The 25,933-nt window shown below is 44.3% G+C and overlaps 1 long non-coding RNA gene across 1 annotated transcript; it reads right to left on the reverse strand.

Annotated features, from left to right (window-relative positions):
- Nucleotides 1-16,653: 16,653 nt before the first annotated feature.
- Nucleotides 16,654-24,036, reverse strand: LOC139032417 (uncharacterized). Its single transcript, XR_011484957.1, has 2 exons — nucleotides 23,738-24,036; nucleotides 16,654-16,851 (listed from the first exon to the last, which is right to left on the reverse strand). It is a non-coding gene; the product is annotated as an uncharacterized lncRNA (long non-coding RNA).
- Between the last annotated feature and the right edge of the window lie 1,897 nt (nucleotides 24,037-25,933).

Genomic DNA, 25,933 nt, shown 5'->3' on the forward strand with positions numbered 1-25,933 from the left:
TTACTTTCTCTAATATTTCATTTTTGTGTAAAGAAATCCAGAAGATTTCTGTATATTAATATTGTATCCTGCTACCTTGCTGAATTCATTTATCGGTTCTAATTGTTCTTGTGTGGAGGCTTCAGGGTTTTCTATGGAGTATTATGTCATCTGTACATGACAGTTTTATCTCTTCCCTTCCAAAATGGATACCTTTTATTTTTTACTTTTTTGTCTGATTTCTGTGGATAGGACTTTCAATGCTATGTTGAATAGAAATAGTAGTAGTAGGCATCCTTGACTTGTTCCAGAATTTAGTGGGAAAGCTTTCAGCTTTTCACCATTGAGTATTATGTTGGCTGGGGGTTTGTCATAAATAACTTTTATTATGCTGAGACATGTTCCCTCTATATCCACTTTGATGAGAATTTGTGTCATGGATGGATGCTGAATTTTATCAAATGCTTTTTATGCATCTGTTTAAATGATCATGTGGTTTTTGTTATTTGTTGTGATGTAACAGATTAAATCTTTTGCATACATTGAGCCATCCTTATTACGCTGAAATTTATCAAACTTGATTATGGTATATGATCCTTTTTAAGCGTCGTCAGACTTGGTTTGCTAGTATTTTGTTGAGGATTCTTGCATCTATATTCATAAAAAATATTGGCCTGTAATTTTTTCTTTTGGTAGCATCTTTGTCTGGTTTTAGTATCAGGATGATGGTAGCTTCAGAGAATGACTTTGGGAGTCTTCCCTCACCATGTCAGGTTTAGCCTGTTCGTAATGGTACTATTTCTGTTTTAGCCCAGAGGCATTTGTGGCCATGCTGGGTCCCTCTTAGGAGTAATCCCTTATCCATGATATCATAGGGATGTGAGTTTGCCAGAGAATAATCTTCATCCCATGAGGGCTTCTGTTTTTAACAAAGCCCTCCAAGTGACCAGGATTTGATGTGCTAGGGGAGTGTAGTAGGTGTGGAGAGCAGCTGTTTGGTCTAGAAGCCCACAGGCATCCAAGAGGAGCTATGTTAAGTCCAAAGTGCATGCTGATCATTGCCTCAACCCAGAAGGAGCACCCAAGGGGAAGAGCTTAATTAATTTTTTTTCAGATACATTTTATTAAAGCAAACCAATCACCCAATTTATAAATTTGTGATAGCAACCCAGGTTGCAAATTCAGGAACTTCTCAGGTGACACTAGTGGTAAAGAACCTGCCTGCTAATGCAGGAGACATCATGTTGTACATTAGCTCCTCAGATCTTATTCCTTCATTTTGTCTCTCATTTTATAATGAAAAATTTGTATCCATTTACCAACCTGTTCTCATTTCCCCCACAACCAGCTGCTCTGTTCTATGAGTCCTTTTTTTTCTTTTAGATTTCCACATGTAAGCGATACTGTCAGGCTTATTTCACTTAGCATAATGTTCTCCAAGTTCATTCAGTGTTCTTGAAAATGTCAGGGTTAACTTTTATTAAGGCTGAATAATATCTCATTTTGTATGTTACGTATGTGAGTATATCACCTTTCTTTATCCATTTATCTACCACAAACAGGAAATTTCTTTCTGTACCATTATTTTGTGATTAATGTTCAGAGAGCATAGAAAAGCACTGATAACTTTTTCAGATAAAAATGTTTGTTTCTTTTTTGCTAAATGACCAGAAGTGAAATTGCTGGATCACATAGTAGTCTAATTTTATTTTTTTGAAGCATCTCCACAGTGTTTTAAATATTAATTGTACCAATTTACATTCCAAACACCAATGCACAAGGTTTGTTAAGTGACATCAGACCTACCATGAAGGCCCTGTCAATGAGTGGCTCAGTCAGTCAGTTCAGTCGCTCGGGCATGTCTGACTCTTTGCAACCCCATGAATCACAGCACACCAGGTCTCCCTGTCCATCACCAACTCCAGGAGTTTACCCAAACTCATTTTCATCGAGTTGGTGATGCCATCCAGCCATCTCATCCTCTCTCGTCCCCTTCTCTTCCTGCCCCCAGTCCCTCCCAGCATCAGGGTCTTTTCCAGTGAGTCAACTCTTCGCATGAGGTGGCCAAAGTACTGGAGTTTCAGCTTCAGCATCAGTCCTTCCAATGAACACCCAGGACTAATTTCCTCTAGGATGAACTGATTGGATCTCCTTGCAGTTCAAGGGACTCTCAAGAGTCTTCTCCAACACCACAGTTCAAATGCATCAATTCTTCGGCGCTCAGCTTTCTTCACAGTCCAACTCTCACATCCATACACGACCACTGGAAAAACCATAGCCTTGACTAGACAGACCTTTGTTGGCAAAGTAATGTCTCTGCTTTTTAATATGCTGTCTAGGTTGGTCATAACTTTCCTTCCAAGGAGTAAGCGTCTTTTAATTTCATGGCTGCAATCACCATCTGCAGTGATTTTGGAGTCCATAAAAATAAAGTCTGCCACTGTTTCCCCATCTATTTGCCATGAAGTGATGGGACCAGATGCCATGATCTTGGTTTTCTGAATGTTGAGCTTTAAGCCAACTTTTTCACTGTCCTCTTTCACTTTCATCAAGAGGTTTTTTAGTTCCTCTTCACTCTCTGCCATAAGGGTGGCATTATCTGCATATCTGAGGCTATTGATATTTTTCCTGGCAATCTTGATTCCAGCGTGTGCTTCTTCCAGCCCAGCGTTTCTCATGATGTACTCTGCACAATGAGTGGATACTCAGATTCTAAAGAGTGCCGGTGAGGTCTGTGTGGGAGGTCTCAGAGACAGATCTCTGCATAGTGATTTGAGAGGTCACTGGGAGAGTTTGCTCAGCACGGGTCTGTGAGAGGTCCTTGTGTGGGGGCAGTGTGAATCTGTGGCAGGTCTCTCTGAGGGGCTAGTGGGATCCCTATGGGAGATCAGTGGGTTTGTCTGAGGCCTCTGTGTGGGGTCACTTTTTATCTGTGGGAGGTCTCTGTTGGGACTAGGGGGTCTATGTGTGGGGTCTGTGTTGTGGGGTCAGTGTGGGTTTGTGGGTGATCCCTCCTGGGATCTGTGTGTCTCCATGTGGAGACACAAAGCGGGGGGCCCTACATTGCTGTTCTTTCTGCACTTTAGGGCAGGAGACAGGCACAGGGACTTTTCTCCTCCTGGATTCCTGCTTTTCTGTCAATATCCCTTCGGTGTCACTCCTCCAGACAGGAGACTATGGGGCACCCTGGCACTCCCCTCTTGGTGCCCCCAAGAGAACCAAGCAGCAGCCAGGCTCAAGGTCCCCACTGTGTGCCCCCCTCTTCTGAGCGCTGGAGGTCACACTGTGCCCTGAGCCCCTCCCTCAGGCCCTGAGCCCCCACTGCTGGGCCCATGCTGGAGGATGGGCACCAGAGGAGAGACCAGGCTCCAGGGAGAAACCACAGCCCAAGCAGGCCTGTGCCGCTGCCCTCCCATCCCAGGTCCTGGTCCTACGTGCCGGGGTTCTGACACCCTGAGAGTAGTTGACGCTTGCTGTGACGCCAGCATAGTCCCTGGACCTGTTGAGTCCCTCATGTTCCCTGGGAGCCTCCTTGGATCACAGACCATGAGCCTGTCCCAAGCTCCCGGGCCTGTGAAAGCTTCCTTGCTCAGAGGCTCCCCTGTCTCTGGGAGCCTGGTTCTCTGTGGAGGAGCTCTAGGTATTCTCCCTCTGTCTGGGCTCTGGGAGCTGGATTAGGGGGAGACTCTGGGGTGGGGTCACCAGGAGCCACCGGGCCTCTACCTTCTTTCCTCTGGGCCTGTAGACGTGGTGGGACGCCAGGGACCCCTTGATCACTGCACCATCTATGGACACCTCTGCCACCTGCCTCCTTCCTGCACATCCCACCCTAGGGGCAGTGTCCCACCCTCAAGCAGTGAGCTGACTGCACACACAGTGACACCCCTGCTTCTTCCCCAGGGGAGGTGAGTGCTGTGAGCAGGGCTGACCTCTCCTCTGGGGCAGGGGTGGACCAGCCCTTGGGGGCCTCCATGCTCTACCCTGCACACCCTCAGAGCTTGGAATGTGGTCCTCATCCTCGCCTCTGCTCTAGAGCATGAGAAAGGCAGAGGGAGGGTGATGCTCCTAGCTCATCTCATTCCAGTTCCGTCTGGGAGAGGAGGGACTTCCAGGGTAGCATCATCTATCTATCCCACCGTGACATGAGGACAAGGTTTCTCCTACCTCTCACTCGGGGCCAGCACTGCCCCAAAACTTCTGTCCTTATTCTGACAAGAGAAGTTGTCTCTGATACCTTCTGAGCCTGAGGGGAATTTCAGTCTCTGCAAACCCATCCCCCCACCCCCCACCCCCAACCCCCCACCCACAGCCACACAAATTCAAGGTAGAGAGAGAGCAGGAGAGGACTGAACTGGATCCTGAGAAGGTGTGGTCTTTAGGTTTAATTCACCTTGGCATGTCCTGAATGTTGTTGCTTGTTTCCATAATGCTGGTACTGTGGAAACTGGGGTGCAATGAGGGAATTGGGGTGAGGGTGAGTATCCACACTGGGGTCACCCTCCCTCCATGTCCCTGTCCAATCTGGAAGACAAAGCAGGCACCTAAGAAGAGTGAACCCTGACCCCTTCCCTTCCCCCTGGCAGGATGCAGAGAGACCACCACAGTTCATGAGAAAAAAAAAAAAATTTTCAGGAAACAGTAAACTTTGTGGTAGGAAGAAGCCATTGGCACACAGAGGATGTGCTAACACGAGAGGAAAAAGTTTCTAGCTGCATGGTATGCATTTTTTTTCTTGGAGATGAGTTTTTCTATCAGGAAAGCTGTGACAAGCATGTTCTAATTGACCAAAAGAGGTTTATTTCTGAAAGAGGCAGTACCTTGGACAGTGGAGAGGATGGCCTGGGACACTTGCTCTTGATCCATGCTGAAGGTTCTGCCTGGTGGGGTGGGGGAGAACCTGGTTCCCTGGGTGGGAAGGTCCACCTGCTGTCCCTGGGACTGGTCCACTTACTCTTTCTAGGGCAGCCATGACCCATGGGGTAGCTTGGTCATCCCGGCATGTATATTGCCTCACTCTTAACTTGGTAGAGAGAAACCTGTGGTAGTAGTAACGCAGAACTAATGGGGCCCAGATTTTCCTCTGAACCAGTTATTTTCCGAGGCATGAGGTCCACAGTGAAGTGCCATCTTCTCCCTTAGGATCCATCTAACAGCTATCCCAAGAACCTGGGCCTCAGCAGTCCTCCTCTCGAACAAGCCTGATAGGCTCTCCATACTGCCAACCATTTTTATGTTGTCTTAGTTTGGGCTGCCTATAAGTCTCCCGGCAGTGGGGACAAACTTCTTGTCCCCACTTCAAGCTCTTATATTTGGGCTGTAGTCTCAGGGTCTCCTGCTGGCCATGGCTGCTCCCTCCGCTCAAGGTCATGGAGCTTCTGGGAATTGGATGAATCTCCACAGGACAAGGGCTGGAAGCCGGACAGAGAGTCCTGAGAAACCAAGATGTTTGGGGCAATGAAAACATCTGAGTAACAGTCTGAGAAACATGTCTGTGGAGCCATCTTGAAGGAGCAAGCAGTGATGCAGCCTTGAGCCTGTTTCCGCTGGTCTCTGAACCCTTGGACTCAGGCTTCCAACACCGGGCCTCAAAGTGTAGATCTTCTGGACTTGAGGCTGTGGACTCTGTTCAGCGAGGGGCTTTTATGGGCCTTCGGGACCATGATCTCCTCAGATCCATATTGCAGATTTGGAATTTAATCAGCACACTAGGTTTGAAAGTACTTTTCCAGGCAGGCTCCCCCTCCATGACCTCCTGGGCCCTGGAAGATTGGGACCATGTGTCGAGGTCTATGACTGTCATGATAGAGCGGGAGTCTGGGGAGGCCTGCCCCCCGGCTTCTTCCTGTGGGTCATTCCTCACCAATGCTGGACTTGGACTGGGCTCCACGCTGCCTTTGTCAGTCTCCACAACAGACTCGCTGTCACAGGTTCTGCCCACAGAGTTGTATGACGGGGCCTGAAGGTGGCTTGTCTTCCTGTCCAGTCATAGGGGACCTCTGAGGGCATATGGATGTCACCAGGTGGGGGTCCTCCCAGGGGCCCCTGGGTTTCTTCACTCACCCATGAGGGAGCAGGAAAGAGACTCTCCGGAGGGGAAACTGCCCTTGTTGTTATCGCTTTCTCCCACATGAACCTGGAGGGGCTTTTCCAAGATCTTGGTTAACTGGGATTTTGAGTGGTCCCCAGAGTCACAGGTGACTTTCAAGGTGGACTCAAGCCTTTTTCAACTTTAAGCTAAGTATGAACTTGAGTAACTTGAGAGGTACACCCCGTCTGTACCTCACCTGTGTGTGCTAAGTCGCTTCAGTTGTGTCTGACTTTTTGCGACCCCATGGACTGTAGCCTGCCAGACTCCTCTGTCCATGAGGATTCTCCAAGCAAGAATACTGGAGTGGGTTGCTATTTCCTCCTCCCAGGGATCTTTCCGGCCCAGGAATTGAACCCGTGTGTCTTATGTCTCCTGCGTCGGCAGGTGGGTTCTTCACCACTAGCGCCACCTGGAAAGATCACCTGAAACCTTATTGTATGTTGCTTCCAGCTCTTATTGAATATAAGGATTTGAATATAAGAGATTCATGAGAGGTGTTTATGGAGGTTTCCCCACCCTGAGAGGAGTCTGGATTTTCAGTTTCCTTATGAACATTTGAGTCTCCAGGAAAATCTAATACATGGATTTCAGCAAGCTTCCTACAGCGGACATTCCACAGGGATCCAACCCTCTGGATCTCTTGTGCCTTCCTGCCCATAAGAACTCCTGAGACTTCTTCTGGATGCTTCCTGCCTGGACACAGCTCTCTTTCTGACTCAGGGTGCCAACTCGACAGGCCTGAAATGGCACAGCTTGAACACACAGGTTCTAGATGGCTGGTCTCCAAGGGGAGTGTGGAGATGAGCTGCGTGGAATGGTACCCAGTGGGAGTGCCATGGGGTCACCCTGAGTGAGACTCAGCATGGAGTCTCATCAGGACGGCATGGTGGGGAAAGGGAAGAGCAAGTGGCCAGGATGAAAGGCTGTCCAGGGGAAGGAAGATTTCTGGTGTTGGAGAGGCACTCAGGGATTAACGTGATTGAACAGAAACAGAGGTCCCTGAGCCTGGAGAACAGGTGGAGGCCCGAGTTAGAGGCTTCTTGGTCCGAGGAGCTGGGGACATGCTGGGAGGAGCCTCTTCCCTGCATGGCTGGTGGGCTGTGGTAGGTGTTGCTTTACACTCTTGCAAGGGGGGACTTGACAAGAGCTGATGAAAGTTGCCTTTCTGAAGGAACCTCCCCAGGTGGCTGCAGGAGACATGAGGAACAAGCTGCAACCAGGAGCCTCCAGTGCCGCCAGGAGGGCTGGGCAGGCCAGGCTGAGGAGGGCACGTGCAGCTCACAGCCCTCCCTGGCCCCCATGATGACTTTACAATGCTCCTGCTGTCCTTACCCCAGGACTTTATCAATACCCCGCCCCCCAGGGCTCTCCCTCCCAGCTCAGCCCCACGCGGCCTGTATAGGATCTGGGAAGAAGAAGAACCCGGGAGAGAAGGGGAAGATACTTTACCTTTGCAGAGGTGAAGTCAGGTCCCAGATCTCTTCCAGCTCTACCTGGTAGTGTCTACAAGCTAGAAATCAGCAGACTGGGTCATGGTGCTGAAGGCAGGGGTCTAGGGGTCTTACAGGAGGTTAAGTGCACTGTCTCTTTAAGGGGACACCATTGGGAGATTGGAGCCCAAGCTCCAGTGTCCAACACCACATGATCCCTGACAGTGATGGTAAAGTTGATGAAAGGGTTTTTTTTTTTTTTTTTTGATGAAAGGGTTTATCATTTACAAAGTGCTTCCATATCCATTACCCTTTGCTGTCCTTACAACCCTGATATGGAGGAGAGTGGGCAGGGGTCACATTGCAGATGAATCTTAGCAGAGTTAAACACCTTGTCTCTTTTTATGCGGAGTAATATTCCATTGTATATAAGTAGCTCATCTTCTTTATCCACTCATCTGTTCATGAACACAGTTGTTTCCATGACCTGGCTATCGCAAACAGTGCTGCAATGAACACTGGGGTACTTGTGTCTTTTTTGAATTGTGCTTTTCTTAGGTTATATGTCCAGTAGTGGTATTCCTGAGTTATGTGGTAGTTCTATTTTTAGTTTTTTAAGGTACCTCCATGCTGTTCTCCGAAGTGGCTGTATCACTTTACATTCCCACCAAAAGTGCAAAAGGGTTCCTTTTTTTTTTTCCCCACACCTTCTTCTTCACTTATTATTTGTAGATTTCTTGATGATGGCCAATCTAGAAAAAATGTTACAGATGAACCTAGTTCCAGGGCAGGGATACAGATGCCGAAGTGGAGAATGAGCCATGTGGACACGGGGTGGTGAAGGGGAAGGTGGGATGATTTGGGAGATTAGGTTTGATGTAAGTACACTACCATGTGCAGAATGGATGGATGGTGGGAACCTGCATAGAGCGCAGAGAGCTCTGTGTGACCTAGGTGGGTGTGATGGGGATGGAGTGGGAGAGGAGTCCAAGAGCGAGGTTCTGTGTGTGTATATACAGCTGATTCACTTGCTTGTACAGCGGAAACTCACACAGCATTGTAAACCAATCATACTCCAATTAAAAAACAACGGGAACAATTTGTCCATAGTTGGACCCGGAGTCCCACCTCCCAATCTAGGCGCTATTGGTTCAATGCTGCCCACAGGCTCCTTCTCGGCCACACCCTTTTCCAGGCCCCTCGCGGCTTCATTCTCTACACGGAATTTCAGAAGTATCTGTGTTCTGCTCTTCATCCCAGGAGTCTCCCTGAGGCTTCTGTTTCCTGAGTGACAGGTACTGCCGCTGGCCTCCTCAGAGTCCATGGACCTGGGCCCTCAGGGTAGGGAGCCGTGGGGGCTAATGCTTGGGGCACGCAGGGTTGAATGGCAGAACTCCCCTTTCAAAGCTCTTGTTTCTTTTCCTGCTCCTGCTTCTTCCCTTCAGCTCTATTTGATGCTGAGAGAGAAAAAAATGAGGACCTGGGACCAATTCTCATTCTCCCCTCTCGAGACAAGCATCACTCAGAAGCCATACATAATATAACTTCCTGCATTTTACTAACAGCTCTGTGGGTTTTCCTTCCTTTCACTCATTTTTAAAGAAGATACAAGTGTTTTCTGTTTTCCTTCTTTGAAGAACATAAAGGATTTCCAGTGTGGGATTCACCCTGAGTTTCTTTTGTCACGGCTCCTCTGCTCAAGACACGCACACATTCTCAGACCTGTGGGTGAATCTGAGCTCCATCAGGTAGGCCTCTGTTTCCTGAGACCAGGCCCTCCTCCAGCCCCTGCTCTGAGGCTCTGGGGGCCTGAGCAGTGCGCTCAGATTAGTCCTGGTCTGAGATACCTGGTCAGGTCTGGTGAAGCGATGCTCAAGGGCCTCCCCTCTGGCTGAGAGTGAACTCAGTATCCAGTCCTCAGACCCTGGTCACTATGTTGGGGACTAGTCCCGGAGCGTTCTGCCACACCTGGCCGACTGGTCTGAGAACTTCGGATAGAAATCCTGGTGTTCACTGTATCCCCTGCCCAGCCTGGTTTGTCCCTAGAGGGATGATGTTCTGTTCTTCCTTGAGAATAGTTAGCCTGTTCTTTTCCATCCCAGGAGTCTCTCTAGTTGATACAGAAAATGGAAATACATATGCAAAATGTATTTTAAAATGTAAAATAGATAGCCAATGGGAATTTGCTGTTTGGCTTAGGAAACTCAAACAGGGGCTCTGTATCAACCTGGGAGGGGGGGATGGGGAGGGAGATGGGAGGGAGGTTCACAGGGGAGGGATATATGTATACTCAGGGCTGATTCATGTTGAGGTTTGACAGAAAGCAGCAAAATTCTGTAAAACAATTATTCTCCAATAAAAAATAAATAAATTAAAAAAAAAGAAAGTGGAAATAATAATAGAAAAGAAGAGGGAATCATGTGCTTGTGAGACTGGGCCAAGGGTTCCTTACCCTCCTGATCAATCATTAATCACCTCCACAGTAGAATTGGTGTTCAGCCAAGTATCAAAAGTGCTTTTCAGAGAACAGAGAGGATTCTCCAGCATCTGAATCACACTGCTGTCCTCCGGCAGTTGAGCACAGGGTGTGCCCTGGGAACTAAAGTCCGAGATCCCCATGGTAGAGCTGTGGTCTGGTCACAATGGGCTCCTGAGGCTGGGGAGGGGGTCCTAGAGGAGGGGGCTGGACCACGGCCCCTCCCTAACCATCCAGACCCACAGCTCCATTCATCTCCCTCCTCTGAGCCTTCCCATCCTGCCTTTTCATCCTGTTAGAGAGACACAAGTCAAGTTTCAGTTAATTCCACTTGGAACTCAGACAATACTTGATTCCTTTGAGATCTCCACTTGAGCCCCATCAGTTGCTCTGAAAAATCTGGAGGTGTCACAGTAGTTTTGGTTGATCCCAGGAATTTTTATTCCCAGGATGCCCTTGACTGTAATTCCAAGTTTCCCACATAGTATGTTTATGTCTTACATCAACCCAGGCACAGAACTTAAATTTATTTCATACTTAGCCATGTGAATTTTGAAAGCATTAAAGAAAAATTTTAAACTTTATGTTAATCTTAACTGTATTCAGCTATAAGGATTGAAATAATTATTTGAAATTTACACAGTTATGAAGTATAAAACAAGTTGAAATAGTTAAACCTCACAAATAAATATAAGTAACACTGGTACATTTTATACATAAAAGTTTTAACAGTAAATCTTAAGAGTTCTCATCACACACAGTTTTTTCTGTTTCTCTAGTTATATGTAACACATAAGGTAAGAATGTTCACTAAACTTTTATCGTAATCATTTCATGATGTATGTAAGTCTAATCACCTTAAACTTATACAGTGCTGTATGTCCATTATATCCCAATAAAACTGGAAGAAAAAAAAAAGAAACACAAGTAAATATACTAAAAAAAGAGAGAGAGAAAAAAAGAGCCATTATGCCTGGAAACTTCAGAATAATAATTAAAACAAGCAAAATATTTGGGCAGAGATATCGATGGTAAATTATCTAAAATGTCTAGTGTTCAATAGTAAGTTATAAGACATAAAAAGAAGCATGAAAATATGTTCATACTAGGGTGGAAATAAATCAGTAAAAATTGTCTTTAAGTATTCTCATATATTTTTCAAACTTAGAATTCAAAGCACTTATTTAAGTATGATTAAGATTTGGACTCTGTGGGAGAAGGCGAGGGTGGGATGTTTCGAGAGAACAGCATCGAAACATGTATATTATCTAGGGTGAAACAGATCACTAGCCCAGGCTGGATGCATGAGACAAGTGCTTGGGCCTGGTGCACTGGGAAGACCCAGAGGAATCGGGTGGAGAGGGAGGTGGGAGGGGGGACCGGGATGGGGAATACATGTAAATCCATGGCTGATTCATGTCAGTGTATGACAAAAACCACTACAATATTGTAAAGTAATTAGCCTCCAACTAATAAAAATAAATGGAAAATAAATAAATAAATAAAAACTCATACCCCCCCCCAAAAAAAAAGAACCAAAATTGGTCTCCTCCAGCTTATCCTCTAATTGACTCCAATCATGTTATGTCTCTGGACAAAGCTTGTGCACAGGTCTATGTCCTAGCTTCAGCAGCTGCTGCTGAGAGATGGGTCCTTGGATTGATTACCTGGCTCAGATAGCCACCAGGGTTTGCATTCACTGGTCCCACAGAACAGTAGCAAACAAAGAAGTAGTTGTCACTGGCTGTCCTCCTGGGACTCAGGAGTAGAGGGAGCAAACAGAAATACACATCTTTTAGTCTTTTCCTGAAAAGGGTCTGTTTGTGTACTTTTAAATTCACTGCAAACATCAAGTTTCTGATTTAGCATCCTTCTAAGGGCTGAATGAGAGCCTCCCCAAATTCCAAGAGCCTGAGTTCTGCCCTTTGCCCTCTTCTTCAAGCCCACTTGAAGTTGCTAGTATCTCCTGCAAGAAGCTTGTATACATATCCCCCAGCTTTTGCAGCTACTGCCCAAGTCACAGGCCACTGGATTTTTTGACAGCCAGTGGGATTTGCTTCCATAAGTCCCACAGAACCGGAGCAAATGAAGAAGTAGTTCTGAATGGGCACAGGACAGCCCCTCCTTCTTCCTCACAACTATACAAGCACAGAAGGAAGAGGCAAAAATGTCAGTCTTCAGTTTATCACTGGAAGGGGCTTAACTACATACTTTGCCAGCTTCCAATCAGCCTACCTCCAGGTCCTGATGTGATCCTCCCCTTTGGGACACTGATGGGCCCTTGAACATCCTCAATGACTGAGAAGTACCATGGACAAAGTGTGTGGCTTAAACAGTCAAAGATTTGAGAGGCAATCAAGAACCCAGGGTGAGCTGATTGATAAGTTTCATCTTCTATGCGAAACCACTCTGTCAAGACTGGGAAAGGTGGCTGTCTTTTCTAATGTTTAAAACCAACAGGCAGTGAAGGAAATCAAAGAAACAAAGGACTGTTTTCCAAACAAAAAGGTAAGGTAGGGGGGTTCAAGCTAATGGAGTAGAAGGATGTGTGTTCATCTCCCCTTGTGAGAGCCTTCCGGCATGGATCAAGAGTAGCAAGTGTCCCAGGCTATCCACTATCTAAGGCTCTGTTGCCTTCAGAAATACACCTCTTCTGGTCAATCAGAACATGCTTGTCACAGATTTCCTGGTAGGAAAACTCTTCTCCAAGAAAAAAAAATTGCATATCATGCAGAGAAAAACTTTTTCTTTCATGTTAACACATCTTCTGTGTCCTAATGACTTCTTCCTACCGCAGATTTTATTGTTTCCTGAAATAAATGTTTTTTCTCATGAGAATTGGTGGTCTGTACCCTGCTGGGGGGAAGGGAAGGGATCAGGGTCTACTCTTCTCAGGTGCCTGCTTTGTTTTCCAGATGGGACGGGGCCATGGAGGGAGGGTGTGACTCCAGCGTGGATACTCACCTTCACCCCATTTTCTCACTGCACCTTCAGTTTCCACGATGGCCAGCATTACAGAAACAAGCAACAGCATTCAGTACATGTCAAGGTGAACTAAAAGACCTCCCACTTTTTAGGATCCGACTCAGTCCTCTCTACCTCTCTCTCTACCTTGAGCTTGTGGGGCTATAGAGCAGAGGGGTTTGCAGAGGCTGAAATTCCCCTCAGACCCCAGAAAGTGTCAGAGACAAGTTCACATGTCAGAATAAGGAGGGGAGTTTAGGGGCAGTGTTGGCCCCAAGTCCAGAGGTGGGAGAAACCTCGTCCCCACGTCTTGGTGGGATTAGATGACACTGTCCTGGAAGCCCCTTCTCTCCTTGATGGAGCTGAATTGAGATGAACCAGGAACATCACCCTCCCTCTGACTTGCTCATGCTCTGGAGCAGAGGCGATGATGAGGACCACATTCCCAGCCCTGAGGATGTGTGGTGTAGAGCGTGGAGGCCCCTGGGGGCCCGTCCACCCCTGCCCTGGGGAAGGAGCAGGGGTGTGCAGTCACCTCACTCTCTGAGGGTGGGATGCTGTGCCCCTAGGGTGGGATGTAGGGGAAAGGAGACAGGTGGCAGAGGTGTCCATAGATGGTGCAGTGACCAGGGAGCCCCTGGCATCCCACCACCAACTACAGGCCCAGAAGAAAGAAGTTAGGGGGTCCAGTGGTTTCTTGTGGCTCCACCCCCGAGTCTCCCCCACTCCAGCTCCCAGAGCCCAGACAGAGGGAGGCTACCTGGAGCTCCTCCACAGAGGGCCAGGCTCCCAGAGACAGTGGAGCCTCTGAGAATGGAAGCTTCATTTCTCCACAGTGTAAATAACCAGCTTTCACAGGACTGGAAGCTCGGGACAGACTCGCGGTCCATGACCTCTACCTACATGTGTGGCCCAAGGAGGCTCCCAGAGGACAGGCGGGACTTAACAGGCCCAGGGACTGTGCAGGGGTCATAGCAAGTCTCACTTGCCCTCAGCCTTGCTGACCTGAGCCCTGAGGTCGGGAAGGGGAGAGACTGGCAGACAGGATGTGTCACCGAATGGGCGGGAAGTGACCTGTGGGGAACAAGTATGCTGTCAGCTTTCCTCCCTGGACCCAGCCACTGGGGACAGTGGGGAGACGGGAGAAATTCTCTGGAGCAGCTTGGGGCCCCGTGTCACAGTCACTCCCACCGTGGAGAGACCTGCTCCAGGGGGGCCCCAATCCGGGCGACAGGAGGAATAGTCCTGCCCCACGGCTGTCAGGACTCCCAGTGGGACCAGGATCAGGCCTGCTGGTGCTGGGTTTTCTCCCTGAAGACAGGTGCCCTCTGGGCCCCATCCTCTGGGGTGAGCATAGGACTGGGGGGCTTATCCAGGGCTGAGGGAGGAGCTGGGACCCAGGACAGAGGTGACCTCTGGAGTTCAGCAGAAGGGAGCACAGAGAGCTGAGACCCCGAGGCTGGCTGCCGCCTGGTCCTCTCAGAGGCCCCAAGAGGTGAGTGTGAGGGATGGAGGCAGGTAGACCCCCTAGAAACCTCTCCAGAGGAATGAACCAGAACAGACACAAGAGACAAGAAGCTGCAAGTCTCTGTGTCCTGCTGCGAGGGGCAGAAAGACCAGCAATAGAGTCTCCCCACTAAGGGTCCCCACACCGACCCCACACATGGACCTCCCACACACCCACTCTGAGAAATCCCAGAGACCTCTCTCTCTGAGACCTCCCCCACACACCTCACTGGTGTTCTTTAGGATCTGAGTATCCCCCCGCTGACAGGTCCTTCATGGTGGGTCTGATGTCAGTTAATGAACTTCAACACAGGAGAAAGACCAGTGGCCGTGTCCCGACCTCCCCCACACCCCTTGTCCAGAACTCTAAGACATACAGTCATTGTCAGCATGTCCCCAGATGGGCTTCTCTGCTCGGAGAAATGCTCCTGCTTTCTTGTACTTTTGTAAACATTACCTCTGAACAGAAGAATTATAACTTTCCACATGCAGACTTGCAAATGTCTTTCCTCCACAGGTCTTCATTACCTTGAGCTCTGCCACATTGCTTAGAGAATCACAAATTTTAAACATCAGTAAAATGCTGCCAACCTCTAATGAGAGAAAGTATAAAAATTTGTCCCATTTTAGTTATCTTCCAGTCAGATGGTGTCAATATCATATTAATTTCCTGGTGGAGAAGATGAGAAGTCAAGATGTCAGGTTTCTTTACTTTGAAAACAAGGTAACAAATGGGCTCAAGAAATAAACCAGCAAAAAAGCATGTGAAGTCTCACCCACCTCCCAGGGGGCTGTGCAACTAACACATTATTTTGTGCATACAGCTTGTGTCAGGTTTGTGGGTTTGGTTTTATTTTTAAATGAAACAAGCTAAATATTATGTGAAGTTTTTCAGGTGAATTATATATCTGGCAATATTCCTTTTTTGTCCATTGGGAAATTTTTTTTCCCTTAAAATCTGTTAATGCACTCAAATGGTATCATACATATTTTCAAGATATGACAAAGTCCTAATGTCCAGGTAACATAGCTGAAACTAATGAATACTTAGGAGGAATCATTTTTTAAATAATTCTTCAAAATTGTACAATTTCCAAGACTCAGGTAGGCTCCATTTTTTATTCATTATATCATTCTAGGGCTTAAAGGGGGCTTCCCTGGTAGCTCAGCTGGTAAGGAATCCGTCTGCAATGTAAGAGATCCCAGTTCAATTCCTGGGTCGGGAAGTTCCCCTGGAGAAGGGATAGGCTACCCACTCGTTTCCTTGGGCTCCCCTGGTGGCCTAGATGGTAAAGAATCTGCCTGCAATGAGGAGGCCTGGGCTTGATCCCTGGGTTGGGAAGATCCGCTGGTGAAGGGAATGGCAACCCCTTCTGGTATTCTTGCCTGGAGAATTGCCCTGGACAGAGGAACCTGGTGGGCTACAGTCCATGGGGCAGCAAAGAGTCGGGCATGACTGAGCAAGCAAGCACAGGGACTAAAAAAGGCCTCTGCTTCAACTAGTGTGGAGTTTTACAAAAGATCATTTAATCTATGCCTGATATACACACATGGCATAATAAAGTGACCAGAAGGGACTTCTTCACATCTGAATTGAAGATAGGGTTACATAAATAATGTACTAATGTACACAAAATGTACATCCATCATCAAAATCCTCACATTGTATATTCATCCCTTTCCAAAGGTGGCACTTTAGTGAAACTACATATTTCTTGCTGCTCATAAGCAACTATGTTTCCTTGCCTTGTTAAAATCTATTTTAATGACAGCTGTCAAGCGTTAGTCATTGGTTAAGTCAGATTATCCCTCAAGATGACAGTTTCACAGTCTTTCCTCTAAGAGAAGCAGAGCTGATGTGAGGGTTCTTTTGGCCTATTTATTTCAACAAAAATTCCCTTCTTGTATTTTTTTATGATTACAGATTTATAACTAATTTTCTACCTTACTTCTTACAATCTTACCGAATCACAACATGATGGAATATGGTTGTGGATGTCCTGTTGTATTCTATTATGTGATTTTTTTTTTGTAGTGAAGGTTATGCAGGTAGGTTTCATGATCATAACAAAATGGGGCCAACTGAGAAAAATTCCATACAGGAAATGCTTTACAAAATGTATTATCCCCTTTTCAAGTTGACTGTCTTAGACTGATTATTATTCAGTCCTTTGAATTTAAGTTGAACAAACTGAAAACATAAACAAACATACATAATAAATAGTTTATTGCAATGTGTGATTGCATTGCTCCTCATTAGTAATGCATAGTGCAGTAAACTGTGCAAAACTACAATGAACAACGAGCACTAAAGCAATGTTCCCATCAGTCGTTGCACCTGCATCTTCATATGTTGTCTCAGATGATTTATGTATCCAAATTCCACAGCATAAACTTGCACCTTTACCCTAGATGAAGCAATCAAGGGGATTCCATCTATTTTAAAAATATTATTGATATTTCCCCATATTTCCCCCTACTGTAAATCTTATAAATGTTTTACCATTTATATATACAAAACAGAAATGGATATAAAAAATAAGATAATGGAGAACATAACAAGTCCTTTGTTTTTTACATTTTTCACATGAAAACATGTGATTTTTAAAAAATTTTATTTATTTTAATTGGAGACTAATTACTTTACAATATTGTAGTGGTTTTTGCCATGCATTGACATGAATCAGCCATGGGCGTACATGTGTTCCCCATCCAGAACCCCCTTCCCACCTCCCTCTCCATCCCATCCTCCAGGGTCATCCCAGTGCACCACCAGCCCTGAGCACCCTCTCTCATGCATTGAACCTGGACCGGTGATCCACTTCACATATGATAATATACACGTTTCAACGCTACCCTCTCAAATCATCCCACGCTCACCTTCTCCCACAGAGTCCAAAAGACTGTTCTTTACATCTGTGTCTCTTTTGCTGTCTTGCATATAGAGTCATCATTAGCATCTTTCTGAATTCCATATATATGCATTAGTATATTGGTGTTTTTCTTTCTGACTTACTTCACTCTGTATAATAGGCTCCAGTTTCATCCACCTCATTAGAACTGATTCAAATGCCTTCTTTTTAATGGCTGATTAATTTTCCATTGTGTATATGTACCACAACTTTCTTATTCACTCGTCTGCCGATGGGCATCTAGGTTGCTTCCATGTCCTGGCTATTGTAGACAGTGCTGCAGTGAAGATTGGGTTACACGTGTCTCTTTAAGTTCTGGTTTCCTTGGTGTGTATGCCCAGCAGTGGGATTGCTGGGTTGTATGGCAGTTGTTTCCAGTTTTTTAAGCAATCTCCACACTATTCTCCACAGTGACTGTACTAGTTTGCATTCCCACTAACAGGGTAAGAGGGTTCCTTTTTCTTCGCACCCTCTCCAGCATTTATTAAAATATGCAATTTTTAATGCACAGATAAAAGGTTTTCTCCACACTATTCAGTATCAAAAAGAACGTTGGTTTTGAGATTGATTTATATTTAAGACAATTCTTCCTGGTGGCTCAAGACAGTAAAGAATCTGCCTGTAATGTGGGAGAAACAGGTTTGATCCCTGGGTCAAGAAGATCCCCAGAGGAGGGTGTGGCAACTCACTCCAGTGTTCTTGCCTGTAGAATCCCAAGGACAGAGGAGCCTGGTGGGCTATAGTCCATAGAGTTGCAAAGAGTCAAACATGACTGAGGAGACTTAGCATCAACAGCAGCATCACACTGATTAAAATGAACCAGGAAAAACGTGGAAACTAAAATGCTTTTGCACAGCCAAAGAAGCAGTGAACAAAATGAAAAGGCAGCCTACACAATGAGAGAAAATATTTGCAAACCATCTATCTGATAAGGAATTAATATCTAAAATATATAAGGAACTCATACAACTAGCAAAAAGAAGTATTCTGATTTAAAAATGCACAGAAACCTGAATAGTTTCCCAAAGAAGACATACAAATTGTCAAGAGAGACATTAAAGGATGCTCAACATCATTAATTACTAGGAAAGTATGAAAAACTCCAAAGATATCACCTCATACCTATTAGAATGGCTAGTATGAGGTGTTGACAAGAATGTGGAGAAAAGGGAATCTTTGTGCATGTTGGTAGGAATGTAGATTGGTACAACAACTATGGAAAACAGTACGGGGGTCCCTCAAAAAAATTAAGTAGAGAACTATCATATGATGCGATAATTCCACTTCTGGGTATTTTTCTGAAGACAGTGAACTCACTATTCCAAAGAGATATCTGCATCCCCATGTTCATTGCAATGGTATTCACAGTTGCTAGGACATGGAAACAAGTGTCCCTCAACTTGAATGGATAAAGAAAATGTCATGTATGTGTGTATATATATAATACAGATATTATTAAGCCATGAAAAGAAGAAAATCATGCCATTTGAGGAAATCATCCTAAAAGATCATGCTGTTAAAGTGCTGCACTCGATATGCCAGCAATTTGGAAGACTCAGCGGTGGTTACAGGACTGAAAAAGGTCAGTTTTCATTCCAATCCCAAAGAAAAGCAATGGCAAACAATGTTCAAACTACTGCACAATTGCACTCATCTCACATGCCAGCAAAGTAATGCTCAAAATTCTCCAATGGAGGCTTCAACAGTACATGAACCGAGAACTTCCAGATGGTCAAGTTGAATTTAGAAAAGGCAGAGGAACCAAAGATCAAACTGCCAACATCCACTGGATCATAGAAAAAACAAGAGAATTCCAGAAAAATATCTATTTTTGCTTTTATTGATTACACCAAGTTCTTTGACTGTGGATCACAACAAACTGTGGAAAATTCTTAAAGAGATGGGAATACCAGACCACCTGACTTGCCTCCGGAGAATTCTGTATGCAGGTCAAGAAGTAACAGTTAGAACTGGACATGGAACAACAGACTGGTTCCAAATCAGGAAAGGAGTATGCCAAGGCTGTATATTGTCACCCTGCTTATTTAACTTCTATGCAGAGTACATCATGAGAAATGCTGGGCTGGATGAAGCACAAGCTGGGATCAAGATTGCCGGGAGAAATATCAATAACCTCAGATATGCAGATGACACCACCCTTATGGCAGAAAGCAAAGAGGAATTAAAGAGCCTCTTGATGAAAGTGAAAGAGGAAAGTGAGAAAGCTGGCTGAAAACTCAGCATTCAAAAAGCAAAGATCATGGCAGCCAGTCCCAACACTTTGTGGCAAATAGATGGGGAAACAATGGAAACAGAGACTTTATTTTGGGGGGCTCCAAAATCACTGCAGATGGTGACTGTAGCCATGAAATTAAAAGACGCTTGCTCCTTGGAAGAAAAGCTATGACCAACCTAGACAGCATGCTAAAAAGCAGAGACATTGCTTTGCCAACAAAGATTGGTCTTGTCAAAGCTATGGTTTTTCCAGTAGTCATGTATGGATGTGAGAGTTGGACCATAAACAAAGCTGAGTGCCAAAGAACTGATGCCTTTGAACTGTGGTGTTGGAGAAGACTCTTTTTTTTTTCAGTTATATTTATTTTTTTGGAGTGCCCTTGGACTGCAAGGAGATCTAACCAGTCAATCCTAAAGGAAATTAGTCCTAAATATTCATTGGAAGGACTGATGCTGAAGCTGAAACTCCAATATTTTGTCCACCTAATGTGAACAACTGACTCATTGGAAAAGACCCTTATGCTGGGCAAGACTGAGGGCAGGAGAAGGGGGTGACAGAGGATGAGATGGTTGGATGGCATCACCAACTGAATGGACATGAGTTTGAGCAAGCTCCAGGAGTTGGTGATGGACAGGGAAGCCTGGCATGCTTCAGTCCATGGAGTTACAAAGAGTCAGACACAACTAAGCAACTGAACTGAACTGAAGCCATTTGAGACTACTGAATGGACCTTAAAGACATTTTGCTAAATGAACTAAGTCAGAGAAAGACAAATACTATAAAATGCCACTTATATGTGGAATCTAAAAATGAAACAACACAAAAACAAAAACTGAGCACATAAATTCAATTCACTTCAGTTCAGTCGTTCAGTCATGTCTGACTCTTTGTGACCCCATGAACTGCAGCACACCAGGCTTTCTGTCCTTCACCATTTCCCAGAGCTTGCTCAAACTCATGTTCATTCAGTTGGTGATGACATCCAACCATCTCATCCTCTGTCACCCGCTTCTCCTCCTGCCCGCAATCTTTCCCAGCGTCAGGATGACCCAAGTATTGCAGCTTCAGCTTCAGCATCAGTCCTTCCAATGAACATGCATGACTGATTTCCTTAGGATGGACTGGCTGGATCTCCTTGCAGTTCAAGGGACTCTCAAGAGTCTTCTTCAATACTACAGTTCAAAAGCATCAGTTTTTTGGACTTAGCTTTGTTCATGGTCCAACTCTCACATCCATACATGACTACTGGAAAAACCATAGCTTTGACAAGACCAACCTTTGTTGGCAAAGCAATGTCTCTGCTTTTTAGCATGCTGTCTAGGTTGGTCATAGCTTTTCTTCCAAGGAGCAAGCGTCTTTTAATTTCATGGCTACAGTCACCATCTGCAGTGATTTTGGAGCCCCCCAAAATAAAGTCTCTCACTGTTTCCATTGTTTCCCCATCTATTTGCCACAAAGTGTTGGGACTGGCTGCCATGATCTTTGCTTTTTGAATGCTGAGTTTTCAGCCAGCTTTCTCACTTTCCTCTTTCACTTTCATCAAGAGGCTCTTTAATTCCTCTTTGCTTTCTGCCATAAGGGTGGTGTCATCTGCATATCTGAGGTTATTGATATTTCTCCCGGCAATCTTGATCCCAGCTTGTGCTTCATCCAGCCCAGCATTTCTCATGATGTACTCTGCATAGAAGTTAAATAAGCAGGGTGACAATATACAGCCTTGGCATACTCCTTTCCTGATTTGGAACCAGTCTGTTGTTCCATGTCCAGTTCTAACTGTTACTTCTTGACCTGCATACAGAATTCTCCGGAGGCAAGTCAGGTGGTCTGGTATTCCCATCTCTTTAAGAATTTTCCACAGTTTGTTGTGATCCACAGTCAAAGAACTTGGTGTAATCAATAAAAGCAAAAATAGATATTTTTCTGGAATTCTCTTGTTTTTTCTATGATCCAGTGGATGTTGGCAGTTTGATCTTTGGTTCCTCTGCCTTTTCTAAATTCAACTTGACCATCTGGAAGTTCTCGGTTCATGTACTGTTGAAGCCTCCATTGGAGAATTTTGAGCATTACTTTGCTGGCATGTGAGATGAGTGCAATTGTGCAGTAGTTTGAACATTGTTTGCCATTGCTTTTCTTTGGGATTGGAATGAAAACTGACCTTTTTCAGTCCTGTAACCACCGCTGAGTCTTCCAAATTTGCTGGCATATTGAGTGCAGCACCTTAACAGCATCATCTTTTAGGATTTGAAGTAGATCAACTGGAATTCCATCACCTCTACTAGCTTTGTTCATAGTGGTGCTTCCTAAGGCCACTTGACTTCACATTCCAGGATGTCTGGCTCTGGGTGAGTGGTCACACCATCGGGTTATCTAGGTCCTTAAGATATTTTTTGCACGTAAATACAGACAAAAAAATGGTGGCTGGCAGAGTCAGGAAGTTACAGGAGTGAAATTGGTGAAGGGGATCAGAGTGTGCAAACCACAGTTATTTAATAAATCATGGGCTTGTGATGTTCAGTATGGTTGACTATAGTTAATACTGTATTGCATATTGGAAAGTTGGTCAGAGAGTAGGTCTTAAAAGTCCTCATCACAAGAGAAAGATATTGTAACTAGTATGGGGATGGATATTAACTAGACTTTTATTGTGTTTCAATATAGAGCAATACGAAGTCATTATGTTGTACATCTGAAACTAGTATAATGTTATATGTCAATTTTACCTCAATTTAACAAAGAAAACTAGTAAAATTTTCCTGTTAGGAAAAAATGTGCTTGCTTTCTTACTTAGGAAAATTCCACATTGTTCAGGTTTTCTGCCTTGACTAAACAAGTCTGGAGGAGTTATGCATGTGTCTGCTTATAACAAGGTTAAAAAGAATAAAATAGCATATCAAGTCTTAGGTAAAAATCATAGCTAAAACCGAAAGAGGGGGGACATGTAACCTGTAATCTGCAAATTCCAGAATTTTGAGGCTAGGAATCAATGAGGCTCAAGTCATTTTGGAGAGGGTCACGAAGTCCCAAGTCTCAAAGACATGTTTGGAGACCAGAGTTTTTCTAAGGGGCTAGTCTTCATAAGAATTCATACTGATTCATAGAACCATGAATTCAGCTAATTCATAGAATCATAAATTCAAACTGAGTGATAGAACCATAATTTTATACTGCCACCTCTAATTCTTACTTCAGCACCACAGAGTACATTATAGCCTTCTTCCTTTATTTTTAGTTTCTTTCTCCTACAGAGAGAATGAGGGTTTCTTTATCCATAACATACTCACTTCTTACTCACTCCTAGAATATACATATGTTGGCACCACCCCCGATCCTTTTTTAATTATTTTTGAACACATAAAGTTAACACATTTCTAAATGTTAAGAACAATTAAACTTATATTCAAAGTGCCTCTCTTCCTATTCCTATTCCTCTGTTACCATTTCCCCATCCTTTCCGCTTACCCCTCCCTATCTCTGTCACTTTATTCACTCTTAGTTTATATTGTCTGTGGGGTTTTTTTGTGGCACATATGTATATTTTGCTGTTTCCTGTCCTTATATTAAGAGTAGACAGTTCGTGAGGAAGTTCTTTAAGTCTAATCTAATACCTAAACAAATGACAAAATCTCAATTATTTAGCAACTTCAAGTGGGTATATAAAGAAATGACAAATAGCTTCAGAAACTAAACTGAATTATTGAGTTTTCCTCTTTTTCTTTGTCCATGAACAGTCTGGTCCTGATGGCGTGCGTGCTTAGTCGCTTCAGTTGTGTCTGACTCTTTGCGACTCTATGGACTGTAGGCCTCCAGGCTCCTTTGTCCATGGGATTCTCCAGGCAAGAATATTATAGTAGGTTGCCATGCCCTCCTCTAGGGACTCTTCCTGACCCAGGGATCGAACACATGTCTCCTGCAGCTCCTGCGTTGCAGAAGGGTTCTTTACCACTGAGCTACTGGGGAAGTCCTAAAGTCCTAATTAGGAAACACCTAATGAGATGGTTGGATGGCATCACGACTCAGTGGACATGAATTTGGGTAAACTCTGAGAGTGGTGATGGACAGGGAAGCCTGGTGTGCTGCAGTCCATGGGATCGCAAAGAGTCAGACATGACTGAGCGACTGAACTGAAATGAACTGAAACGCACTTACCATTCAACCTAAATGTAAGCGCAAAATGACAGCAGCCATCCTGTTGCCATTCTGGTCCATTGAAGTATTCATTTGTATTTCTAAACTAATATGCAAGCTTAAAAACTTCTGATCAATAAATATAAGGGTTTGAGCTAAGTGTATCTCTGATGCCACTCAGCTCCAAGATTCTGTGAGCCTCTGTTCCCATGGTGTCATGGTTCTAATATTCCAAACCAGAGGAGAATCATTTGACTGAGACAGTAACAGGCAGTCCTACTCTCATTTTGGACTTCTACCGAAGTTTGAACATGGGTGGAATGGGCTACACAGTGAAGAAGTGCACAATAAAAGCAGGAGATCCTCTATACCTGCGGAAGGCCCTTGTGTACAACCTTGGAGAGGAGAAGAGAACCAGGATCTACCTTCAAAAACTCCAGCAGGCTCTAAATATGCGATTCAGGGAGATTGATAAAGAGAAAGCAGCCTTGAAGAAGTTTTTGGTTAAGCTTCAAAAAACAACTGGGTATTTTCCTCAAATGCCCTTCTGGTGACCAGTGCCACTGTGCGTGAGGAGTTCCGTGAAAGGTCCAACACAAAACACATCTGTGTCTCCTTCTGTTATTGCTGTGACCCAAGAAAGCATTATAAAAAACCATTGGGACAAGTTAAAAAAAAAAAAAGACTATACAATTGAACATAAAAATGAAATGTCTAGAAGAAAATCAACAAATATCTCCTACAAAAGAGAGACTAGAGCATTAGTTTTTCCAGATGATTCCATATATTTACAACTTGAAGTGGTAATATGCAGTGCATATATTATTTCCATTCAGACTTTTCCTTGAGACCAGAATAAAGCTTAGCCATTATAGAGCTCTTTGTGATATTGATGGTAGCATGCATATATTTCTCTTAATTTGTTTTTTTTCTCATTGATGTCATTTTCAATTGTTTTTCTATAGTTTTAATAGCATGAATAAAAGTTAGTTTGAGGAACTTCCCTGATGGTCTGGTGGTTAAGACTGCATGCTTCCAATGCAGGGGATGCAGGTTTGATCCCTGGTCAGGGAACTAACATCCCACATACCATGTGGCAGGGTCAGAAAATAAATAAAATATGAATAATAAAATAATTTTGTAAAAAGTTAGTTTGAAAATAATGATATAGTAGGAAAAACTTAGAGTCTTGATTCTTTAGTAGTTCATTGTTGTTCAGTCACTCAGTCATGTTCGGCTCTTTGTGACCCCGGGGACTGCAGCACACCAAGGCTTTCTGTTCTTCACCGTTTCCCAGAGCTTGCTCAAACTTATGTCCATTCAGTTGGTGATGCCATCCAACCATCTCATTCTCTGTTACCCACTTCTCCTCCTGCCTTCAATCTTTCCCAGCATCAGGGTCTGCTGTTTGCATCAGGTGCCCAAAGTACTGGAGCTTCAGCATCAGTCTTTCCAGTGAATATTCAGGACTGATTTCCTTTAGGATTGACTGGTTTGATCTCCTTGCAGTCCAAGGGACTCTCAAGAGTCCCCTCCAACACCACAGTTCAAAAGCATCAATTCTTCAGCACTAAGCCTTCTTTATGGTCCAACTCTCACATCCATACATGACTACTGGAAAAACCATAACTTTGATTATACGGATCTTTGTTGGCAAAATAATGATTCTTTAAGGGAACTTGATCAAATCTAGGTCTGGCCATGCATTACCTGTGTAATCCTGGATTTAGAAACTCTTCTTTTACCCAAGATAGAGATAATAACACTTATATCAAAACACTGCTTTAACAAGACAATCTATATAGAGATTAAATAAGACAATATATGTACAGAGGATATTGCAGACACCCCCAAGTGGTAATAGTTGGCATTGTAGTTAATTTTGTTTTAAATATTACTTTATGACTATATAATAATTAAATTTGTTTAAATTATTACTCAGATTCTCTTCTTAGCTCTTCTACTAACATCCTAGGTCTCCAAACAAGTCTGTTTCCATTCCTAGACCTTGGTTTTTGCAAGGCTATAATATGAAAATGACTAAATCATCTCTAAGGTCCTTTTCAACTTTAAATTCTTTGAAACTAAAACTCCATAGTTCTAGTTTGAAATGTGCTTGTGGGACAGAAAAAGGATCCAGCAATCAGAAAACATATCAAGGTGACTTCATGGGCTTGGATATATTATCCTATTTAACCATGACTTATCTGCCAATTC

This window comes from Odocoileus virginianus, chromosome 31, assembly GCF_023699985.2.
Source record: "Odocoileus virginianus isolate 20LAN1187 ecotype Illinois chromosome 31, Ovbor_1.2, whole genome shotgun sequence".
Lineage (NCBI taxonomy): Eukaryota > Metazoa > Chordata > Mammalia > Artiodactyla > Cervidae > Odocoileus > Odocoileus virginianus.